The sequence below is a fragment of the Enoplosus armatus genome, chromosome 19 (assembly GCF_043641665.1).
Source record: "Enoplosus armatus isolate fEnoArm2 chromosome 19, fEnoArm2.hap1, whole genome shotgun sequence".
NCBI lineage: Eukaryota > Metazoa > Chordata > Actinopteri > Centrarchiformes > Enoplosidae > Enoplosus > Enoplosus armatus.
The window spans coordinates 2,455,001-2,464,865 of NC_092198.1; the positions used below are offsets into that span (position 1 = coordinate 2,455,001).

General features: G+C 39.2%; 1 protein-coding gene across 1 annotated transcript in view; it reads left to right on the forward strand.

Annotated features, from left to right (window-relative positions):
* The window catches only part of pex3 (peroxisomal biogenesis factor 3), a 7,639-nt gene extending 6,380 nt beyond the window's left edge, over positions 1–1,259 (forward strand). Inside the window, exon 13 of the mRNA XM_070925869.1 lies at positions 865–1,259. The gene's annotated coding sequence lies outside the window, so the exon portion shown is untranslated. The remainder of the gene's footprint in view (positions 1–864) is intronic.
* The last annotated feature ends 8,606 nt before the right edge of the window (positions 1,260–9,865 follow it).

Consider the following 9,865-nt stretch of genomic DNA (forward strand, 5'->3'; position numbering starts at 1 on the left):
AATCGGTGTTTTTAAAGTTTTACATTTTCTTGTCATGGTGGGACAAAAATCAGCAGCAGTTTGTGGGCAAATTTTGGGGTATTACAACTTCTAAAAACATGATTAACAGAGTTAGAAGGCGAAGAAGCCGATCAAAATGTCGTATTAGCACAACCAGTGTCTCTGACTAATTCCAGATTAAATATGTTGTCAAATCAGCTGCTTCAGGCGGACGTTCTGTCAGAAAATCACCCGTACGTTTTAAAACGTTCTGCTCTGGTTTCAGTCTATAAATGTGTGCATTTAAAAGTGTCCGAGAACCTATTTCCAGTGTAGTTCCCTTTTTTGCCCAGTAGGCGTCACTCTTCTTCCGCTGGTGTCTCTCACTGTTGTCATCCTTTGTCTTTACATGAAGGGCTTCATTCTCCTGTTTTTAAGTCAAATTAAATTAAATCATTTTTTTTTCCACTTAATTTATATGTATGCGACTTCTTGAAAAGCTGGTTGATGATTTTAGAGTCTTCTGTCTGGAACAACTCTTCTGATTGGCTTCGTGTATCAGGTGTGTTCAGCCAATCGAGAGCTGGTTAACACACATGATTCCACTGATCAGGTATTGTTAGAGCAGGCAGTGGACAATATGCAGCACATGGGGTTTCCAGAGTCCGTGAGATCAGGTGAAAGTGTTTTTTCTTATATCACCACTCTTAGTTTCAGCCAAGCAGACTGATGGTGTCACTTAGGAACTTATACCTTCATTCACTCTAAATCATGTCAATCATTTACTGTGATTACTTTACCTCATCCAGGTACCTGTAATCCCAGTAAAAATACCTCCTCAGAGCATCACTTTATTACTCTGACTGAAGCTTTGATTTGTCCCAGCTCCGAGTGCCACACGGGCGGGGTTAGCTACATATGGAGGTCAGCTCATTCAACCCCCCCCCCACATGAGGAACTCCGGATAAAGTTTAAAGATGTAAAGAAGCTTTGGTGGCTGCTGGGATTCACCAGAAAGCAGCTCATGGAGAGAAAATGTGAGTCCACCTCCTTCAGTCTTTGTCAGAGCACCTTGACCCGTCAGATTTCAGTTAGTTTCCTCCTCAGGAGATGAGAAGACGTCAGGGGACAGTTCAGCTAACTTCCTGATTCCTGGATTACATCATAAACAGGTGAGAATGTAAATCGCTGTATGTAATCAATGATGATATGCCTTTTTGAAGCATAATATCCTGAATGACCGCTGAAATGTATGTTTGTAGCAAGTCAAATAAAACTAAAATGTGATTTCATATACTTTCTTCATTTTGTGTTCCTCTGTGTTTTTAAAACTACAAATCATTTTTGTTAAATATGTGAAAAGTTTTCACTTGGATGATTCAAGCCATTTATTCAGCCGGTAACAGGAAGTTGGGTCAACAGGGGGCGCCCTACTGCAGCAGGAAGGTTTCGTCAGATAAGATCCAGCATTTTGGAAAATACTGGTCTTGGAAAATAACCCACTGTGCTGTTTAAACTCTGACTCACAACACAGCAGAGGATGATGTCATCTCTTTATTACTGATTAATGAATTTAGCAAAGAAAATGTCTGCCAAAATGGAAACGTGGCATTTCCTAATCAAAGTCAACCTAGTTGTGGAATTCCAAAGCCAATTGTTTGTTTCCGTTCTAGTTTTTATGGAGAAGATGACGAAATGAAAACAGGCGCTGTCAGCTGAACTATCAGAAAACTAACTTAGATCTGATTTTATGGGATCATGTGACAGACTTCCCAAAAGTGCTGTAAAGAAAGACGCCACATTTGGTAAATGTGAATAAGGACAAATACAAGAACACCACTACCTGCTGGAAACCTGATCTGAGACTAAGATTCATTTTGTGATTTCATTTATTCTGATGATGCACAAAACTGGGATGGGAACTTTTTATTTTTCTGTTTTGATGGGAACGTCTTAACGTAGCACACATTGCCTGTGAACTGGTCATTATATATATATATATATATATATATATATATATATATACTGTCACTTGAGAAATTTTAACAGTTATTAGATGCAATGTATTAAATTTAGGGGAATAAATCTCTAATATCTCATCATCAGAATTAATTCTGCTCTTTGACGTTCATGTACTGAATGTTTTTTGTATCTTCTGTCCCTGTTTGCCTCAAAAAATAAAATTGTAAATCGATCTCGGCGCAGCTTTGAAGAGGAAGGTTCTTAACGGGACGAAGGTACAAGAAGTGCAAATAGTGGAAAAAGCCGGCAGACAAAATATCTATAATATAAGTACAAGAGTCAACACAGCAGCTGAGATCGTCAACTTTATTGATCCATCATATTTCAGGCAAATCAGGACTTCGAAATCAGTTTAAAACTGAAACAAATCTCCCATGTAGGAGATGTGTGTGTGTGTGTGTGTGAGAACATGATGACATTCATTTTCTTCCTGGTTGAGTGTGACTCAAAAGATGACATCATCTTCTCAACTGACCCTCTCTGCCATATCACCTTATAAGGAGGAGAGATGAAGAGTGAGAGGTTTAAATGGTTAAAAGAACGAAATATTACATTACACTGAACTGAGCTACTGCCGTGTCCTGCCAGAGGCATATTTTTGACTTTTCTTACAGTCCTCCCACATTTAAAGCTGCATTAATTACATTTATTAAGAGGTTTACTCATTAAGGATCTGTAAATGTTGCAGCAGTGATCTGACCTGCTGAGCAAGAAACAGTTTCTAATGTGATTAAAGTTTATCGCGACAAATACAAAGAAAACAATCTGCTAATCTGACATTTAAATTAATTCTTTATTTACAGACAATAATGTATCATAGACATAGACTACTTTAAGTCCCCCTATTTAGCATTTATAAGCAGTATATCAATGGTTATGCAATTTGAGTGTTTATTAATATATTTGTCAACAACTTTAACTCCACCGGTGGGCTGCTGTATAAACAGATAATAAAAGACAATATAGTAAAACACAGTTTTGATAATATAATATGTGTCTTCATAGGAGAAGTTACTGTATTTTAGTTTATAGTGTAGTTGTAAGACATTTATTAAATATTTATATGGAATTCATAAAGTAAAATGTCACCCTCTTTCTTTTAAAAAGTATAGTGTCAAACTTTCCTGATAAACAGAAACACTCGACACTGAATACTCTTATTATCACACATAACAAATTCAAAACTTTATCAAACCACATCAAACGGAATCAGATTAAAGACAAAATGAGGAGAAAGAAATCCCAGTAAAAAGAAAGAAAAAGATAAAAAGGCAATTCAAGTACATTTAAATAAAATTAAAAAAAAACTTGAGTAATTTGAGAATAAGCACATAAAATATGGTACTGATCCAGGCTGGTTGTTTCTGAGCCTCAGGACCCTGACTCTCTTTGAGTCTCAACCCTAAAACAGATGGGACATCTCTGCCAGAGAATCTCCGTCCATAGAAACTAAAGTTAGTGATATATTATATAACTGTATTATTTACCAGACTTTAGAATTTAATACATTTTTAACCAAGTTTTGGATACTAAACATAATGAAGTTCTTAAAAAAGTAAAACAAGAACACTTTTCATGTTTGAGACACATTTGTTATCCGAACCCTAATCCTAAACTTCACCAAAACCAAGTGTGAACCCCCTAAAATCTGCCTTTTGTCCCCAAATGGAAGTTAAGTCCCCACAATGTCAGTGTGCGAACGGACTTTGTGGGGACCCTTGTTGAAATAATCCATTCCCCAGCCTCTTAATCTAAAAATAAACCCTTAATTTAACCTAATTCTAACATCGTGTCCTAACCCTCAAACAGCCCTTTGAAGTAAGACCTGAACAAAATGTCCTCACTTTCCAAAATGTCCTCACTTTCCAAAATGTCCTCATTGTCAAGGTCCTCACAAAGAGTACACATACAGTACACACTTTGTCTGGCAGATGGTTAACAAACAGCCACATGATAAAAAATACCATGTGGCCTGCAACACTTTGTGTATGATGTGTCTGACCTCCAGTCAGTTTCAACACAGTGCTGCCAGTCAGCTGCAGCCTCATGACCTCATGATCTGTTCTGCTGAAAACTGACAACATCCCTCTGCTGATTGTTTGATGCTCGGGTACGAAACGTGTCACCGGCCCCGTCGTGCTGACGAAATTATTTGTGCGTCCCAAAATAGAGCCGGAGCCCCACGTAAACATGCCGAATCATGCAGAGTGGCAGAATTGAGGCTTTGTTCCATAAAAAAAGGCCTTTATTTGCTGAGTAACTGTGTGCGGTCAGGCAGCTTTCCATTAAAGCTCTGCTGGACGGAGTCACGTTCAACACTGCAAAAACAGGTTCAGCTCAAATTAGCCTCAGCCAGATGACTGCGTGTCACAGTTTGGACTTTTGTTGTGGTGCTGTTTGTTCTTGCTCCACAGTGAGTGATCGTCTCTGCCCAGTTTGTGGCACAGAACTGGAAATCCCCCTGTTGTTGAGCTGAAAGTCTGAGCTGCTGGTGTTTCTAAACGCTGCGTGACGCAGCTCACGTCTGAACCACTGACCCACATTGCATAAGTGGAAATATATAATGAACAGGAACAGGTACTTCCCATCTGTCGGAGAGTTTGGAAAAACATGTTATGCTGCGGAGGTGCGTTTAAATGAAAATCCCAGAAAGCAAAAACAGTTAGTTAATCATTAAACTGTGAATCAACTTTATAAGCTGTTCTGACAAATGCTTTCTTTGGCAAAATCGTGGTAAATGTGTTAGTTTCTCAGTCTTCAAACTAAACCACAAATGTTTGTGGTAGTAACCGCGCTCTGAGTCCATAAAAGTCCGGTTTTAGAAAAGCTGAGGTCATGTGTCCCCGCCCTAACCCATGGATGTGTTAGAAGAACTGGATATCGGACCCAGACGCGGCGCATATCCAGCAAAGAATTGCTCGCCTGGCGCTTATGTCAAAAAAAAGTTTGTAGCTTCCAGGTTTACCTCCGGGCAATGCGGCCAAATGAAATGGTAAAATGCGTTGTTTGTCTCTAGAACGACACCTAGAAACGCCCTCTGATGGGTCACCTCTATCAGCAGGAGACGTCAATCATCTCCCAAAACTGTTAACAAAAGAAACACGTTTTGTGATGTGGCACCGCCATGGTTAAGGTTAGGCTCAGGTACAAAGTTAGTTAAGTTAAGTTTAGGGAAACATTGTGGTTCGGGTTAAAGTTTTTTTTTTAAAGGTTAGGAGGCCTTTGTCTTCATGGTTACAATAATAAACATGTGGTCCTGCTTTTAAGATGTCACTTTGGGGAACTTGCCGAAACGCCTGATGCTGTCGTTCTTCTTGGGAGGACAGTCTCTTATCCTCTCACCAATACCTGAGGACAACTCGCCTCCACCAATACAGCACCATGTAATGGCAACGTCCCTATGGTTTGCTTTCGACCGAGGACTTTTTGTTGCGTGTCATCCTTTCATTTTGTTTCCCGTCACAATACTGTCAAATAAACGCATGGATTTCTCCCTCATTGTTGACTGTTACTATACAGCACCAAAGCAGCTCATTTCAAGTCTCTTCAGTGTTTTATGGTAGGACTATACTCCAGTACCTGTGTGGTCCAGACCTGTGTACAGCACCAGTATCACTGCAACCAGGACAATAAGCCAAACAGAGCTTTAATTCCTCCCTGTGAAACCTGCTGAGTGACACAGTGATTCAGGTCATGTTTCCATAATCCCCGTTTCACCCTCATTAGTCAGCGTTTGAAATTTCGCCCTCGGCGGGACAGTTCTTATCGAGGGACGAGGATCTGCGGTGATCGTTCCAAAACTTTCCGCAATCACTCAGTGACTCATCAGGTTTTACCTTCAAGTGTGTTTCAGGTATTCAGGTTTGTTCGAGTTCACGAGCCGCGACGAGGAGTTCATGTACAAACAAATCCAATTTTACCTCAAGGGATCATGGGATTATCTCAGGTTTATTTTACAGTATTCAAACCAAAAGATCATTTTAACAGACATACTTCTGCCTTACCAAAGTACTGCTACCTCTGCCATCTAAAGCTATTGCTGCTACGTTTTTTACTACTGCTATCACTAGTAGTACTGGTACTACTACCACCAATGCTGCTACACTAACACCAACAACTGCTTCTACTACTTCTCTTCTACTGTCACTCTACTGTACTTCCATTATTACTACAACACAACACAAACTACTTCTACTAATACAGCACTCTATTATAACTCCTACTGCTACTAAAACTACTACTACATATACTGTAACTGCTACTGTTACTACTGCAACATACACATACAGTATATGACTAATACTATCACTACCACTACTTTTATCATTGCTACTGCTATAACCACTTCCACTGCTACCGCTACTACACACCTACTATTACATGTAGTTATGCTATTAAAGGAAAAACTTGCTACTACCACCTACATTGCTACCTCTACTACAAAAACTACTTTGACTAATGTTTTATAAGTAGTATAATGACGACCACTATTTGTACTTGCATTATTTCTATGCTTGCTACCACTACTACTGTAACTTTTAGTACCGTTAGTTTCTGTAAAATGCTTTATTGAACATTGAATTTAATGACAAAAAGGCAGTATAACCATGGCAGTACCAATGTTTGGCATATGTATAAGTAGAAGAACGTGCATATCTAAATAATATAACGGAGAACAGTATACAGGAACATCACAGGGAAGAAAATAACAGTAATGATAATAACTATAGTGTGCTTCTGCTAAGACGTGTATGCCACTGCTACCTTTGGTCCTATAATCCATACTGGTGAGATACAAATCCTCACAAGTATGTAAAAACCTGAAAGAAAAAAAAACACACTAGCTGAAACTAAATAATCAGTGTGAGAACTGAACCAGCAGCTGCAGTTTACAGCATCAACAAAGCTGACAGGTGAACAGTAGCTGCGTATTAATGTGACTCAAACTCTTTTAAAATGCTGTTACAGAGGTGACTCACAACTACTGGCAGTGAATCACACACAAAGCACTGAGATCATCCCGTCCCCTTTGATTTTCTACTCAACTCTCACTTTCCTTTCCCTCTTCTTCCCTCACTTGTGTGTAAGTCAGTGCGTCCTTCCCTTTCTCTGGTACTCCATCTGCCTCTGAGCGTCGTCATTTACTGTAATGGTAGTAAAGGCAGCGGTGTGTGTGTGTGTGTGTGTGTTCGCGTGTGTGTGTGTCTACATTATTGATTTCCTCTGAGTCCCACTAGGCAGCGATCTGTGTGCTGAGATGTCATTGGCTGTGTGCCGTCAGGCTTCATTACCTGATAATCCAGGCCTCTGCTGATTGGATGCCGTCACATCATGAATTCATGATGATGCAGGCTGAGGTCACACTACTGATCGGGGGGGGGGTGATATCATCTCACCTGAGGCCTTTGATTGGCCCAGACTGACCCACAGATATGTACAGTACTGATGGATAGATAGATCTAGTCTTTCCAACTAATCTTGTACAGTGTGGATGAAAACAGTTCATTTCTCATCTTTCAGCGCTCTAAAGCTTTCAGTAAATATCATGTTCATAATCTTGGATTGCTGCACTACAGCAGTGGAATCAAGGCAATATAAATAAATCCAGCTATTATTCTTTGGTGACATGAGCTGAGATGATTTAACAAGAGATTAAAAGGCATGGGACAATCTTAATCACATTAAATATGATGTAAATATAAATTAAAATGAAGTTTTAATGGATTTTATTTCAAGAGATGAAAGATGAGAGGAGATGAGGCAAGATGAGATAAATAATTTGGATAAGAGACATGACATGAGATGATGTGAGATGAAATGAGGAGACATGACATGAGAAAGAGTTAAATTAGCGGTGAAACTAGAAACTAGATGTTGGACATTATATGAGACAATACAAGATGAGACAAAGAAAGAAAGAAGAAGACATAGATATTTATAAAATAAAACAGGATGAGGTTTAAGAATGAGATAATGAGACAATGCGAGAGACGAGATGAGATGAGATGGGATTGGACAAGACGGCATAAAATGAGATGAATGAAGAGACGAGAGGAGATGCTGCGATGCAGGATGAGAGACAAAATATTGTTTGAATAGTATTAATTGCAGTTACAATTATTGGTCAACGCAAGAAAAGAAGAAAGACGCCATGAGAGGATGTCATTTGAGATGACTGAAACGAGATGGGAAGGCACGAAATTAAAGGCACACAAAGTTTAAAAACACGGAATTGAAACTTTTTGAAAGTTTTAAGCCTAAAACTGAGATCGAATTGTTTTGATGGTTTTGTTTACTTCAGCGACATCTTTACGTCGTCATTCATTTGGCTTGATGCTTTAGTCCGCGGCGACCGTGTGGCCGATTTGTGATGATGATGAAACGAGACTGAAGGCGGCGTAAACCAGGTCTCGTGTTAATCTGCTGTGTCACGCAGCCCCGAGAGCATGTGAGCGAAGGAGGAAACAAGGTGACGCTGCTGGGAAAGAATCAACACTGACAAAGCCGAGTCATGATTAGCAGAGCAAAGCGGAGAGTTTCAGGCGAAAGCAGGGCTGCTGTGTGTGTGTGTGTGTGTGTGTGTGTGTGTGTGTGTGTTATCTGATATCAAGACTGAAATCAGGAAGCACTTTGACTTCAACTTAAGTAAGTGGAAGTCCAAAGTTAAACGTTAACTTTAATGATGGACCAGCAGCGTCAGAGGGAAGAGAAGTGATTTCTCTTGAATTCTCACGTCACTGTGTGAAATATTAACCTTTGATAGAAATAATATGTATGAAATTTAATATTTTGAGGCCTCAAGGATGACATGCTTTGCGTATGTATCTTCCGGTTTGGAGTCACTTTGTTCATTATTTTAGAATCAAATATAAAAGTTTAAATATAAAATGTACAAATGCTAATATTAATATTATGCTAATGTTAGCCAGAATGTCATCTATGACTACGAGTCTATTTGCACAGTAACAAATCTCACTACTCACTGATGTCATGTCTTTTTGCACGTCTTGTATGAGACAAATAAAGATCTGTAGTGTTTTAACGTCACTGATACTTAAAACAGGGTGTGTATGAGTGTGTGCGTCTGAGCGGCGTGTGTTTGTGTGTGTGTGTGTGTGTGTGTGTGTGCGTCGCAGCTGCCAAGGCCACATAACCCAGTTTACACATGATCTAAAAATAACAGCACAGAGCAGCCGAGGATGTGACGTGACGCCATGTCGAGCCCGGAGAGACGAGGCCTCTGGGGCCTGGGAATCCTGGGATACATCCCATTTCAAAACAGTGTTTCCTTGGAGCGCCTTGGTAGCCGAATGTCGTAATCCTCTCTCTCCTTATGATTCCTTTCTTTGCTCTATTTCCTCTGAAAGTGCAGATATAAAACAACTGAGTGAGTATTATTAATAAAAGAGAAACTTTATTTGGACTTGAAAGTAAAGGTGATTTTTTGACATTTTTAAATGTCCATGTTCTTCCTCAGAGGACCGAGTTTGTTGTGTTTTTTAAAATGTATATCTAAATGTTGATCTCTAACTTTTTCTTATATAGTGAACATTATATGTTCCATTTCCCTCCTTTTTATGTTTTTGTTTTATTTGAAGCTCTTCCTGGATTCCGTATTAAAATTATGCCAAAACCAAAAATGTGACAAACAAAACCTTAAACAGAACAATAAAACAGAAAAATGTCCCAGTGAAGTAATTTAAATTAAGTTTTTTTATTATTTTAGCTTCCGCTCGGCTGTCTCAATTAAAACAGACAATGACAAATAACAAGGAAAGCAAAGTTCAAGATCAAAGACTGATTAAGGAAACAAAGGATGTGAACTTTTCAGAATGGGACGCGGCCCTGGCTGAGGCTTCCCTTC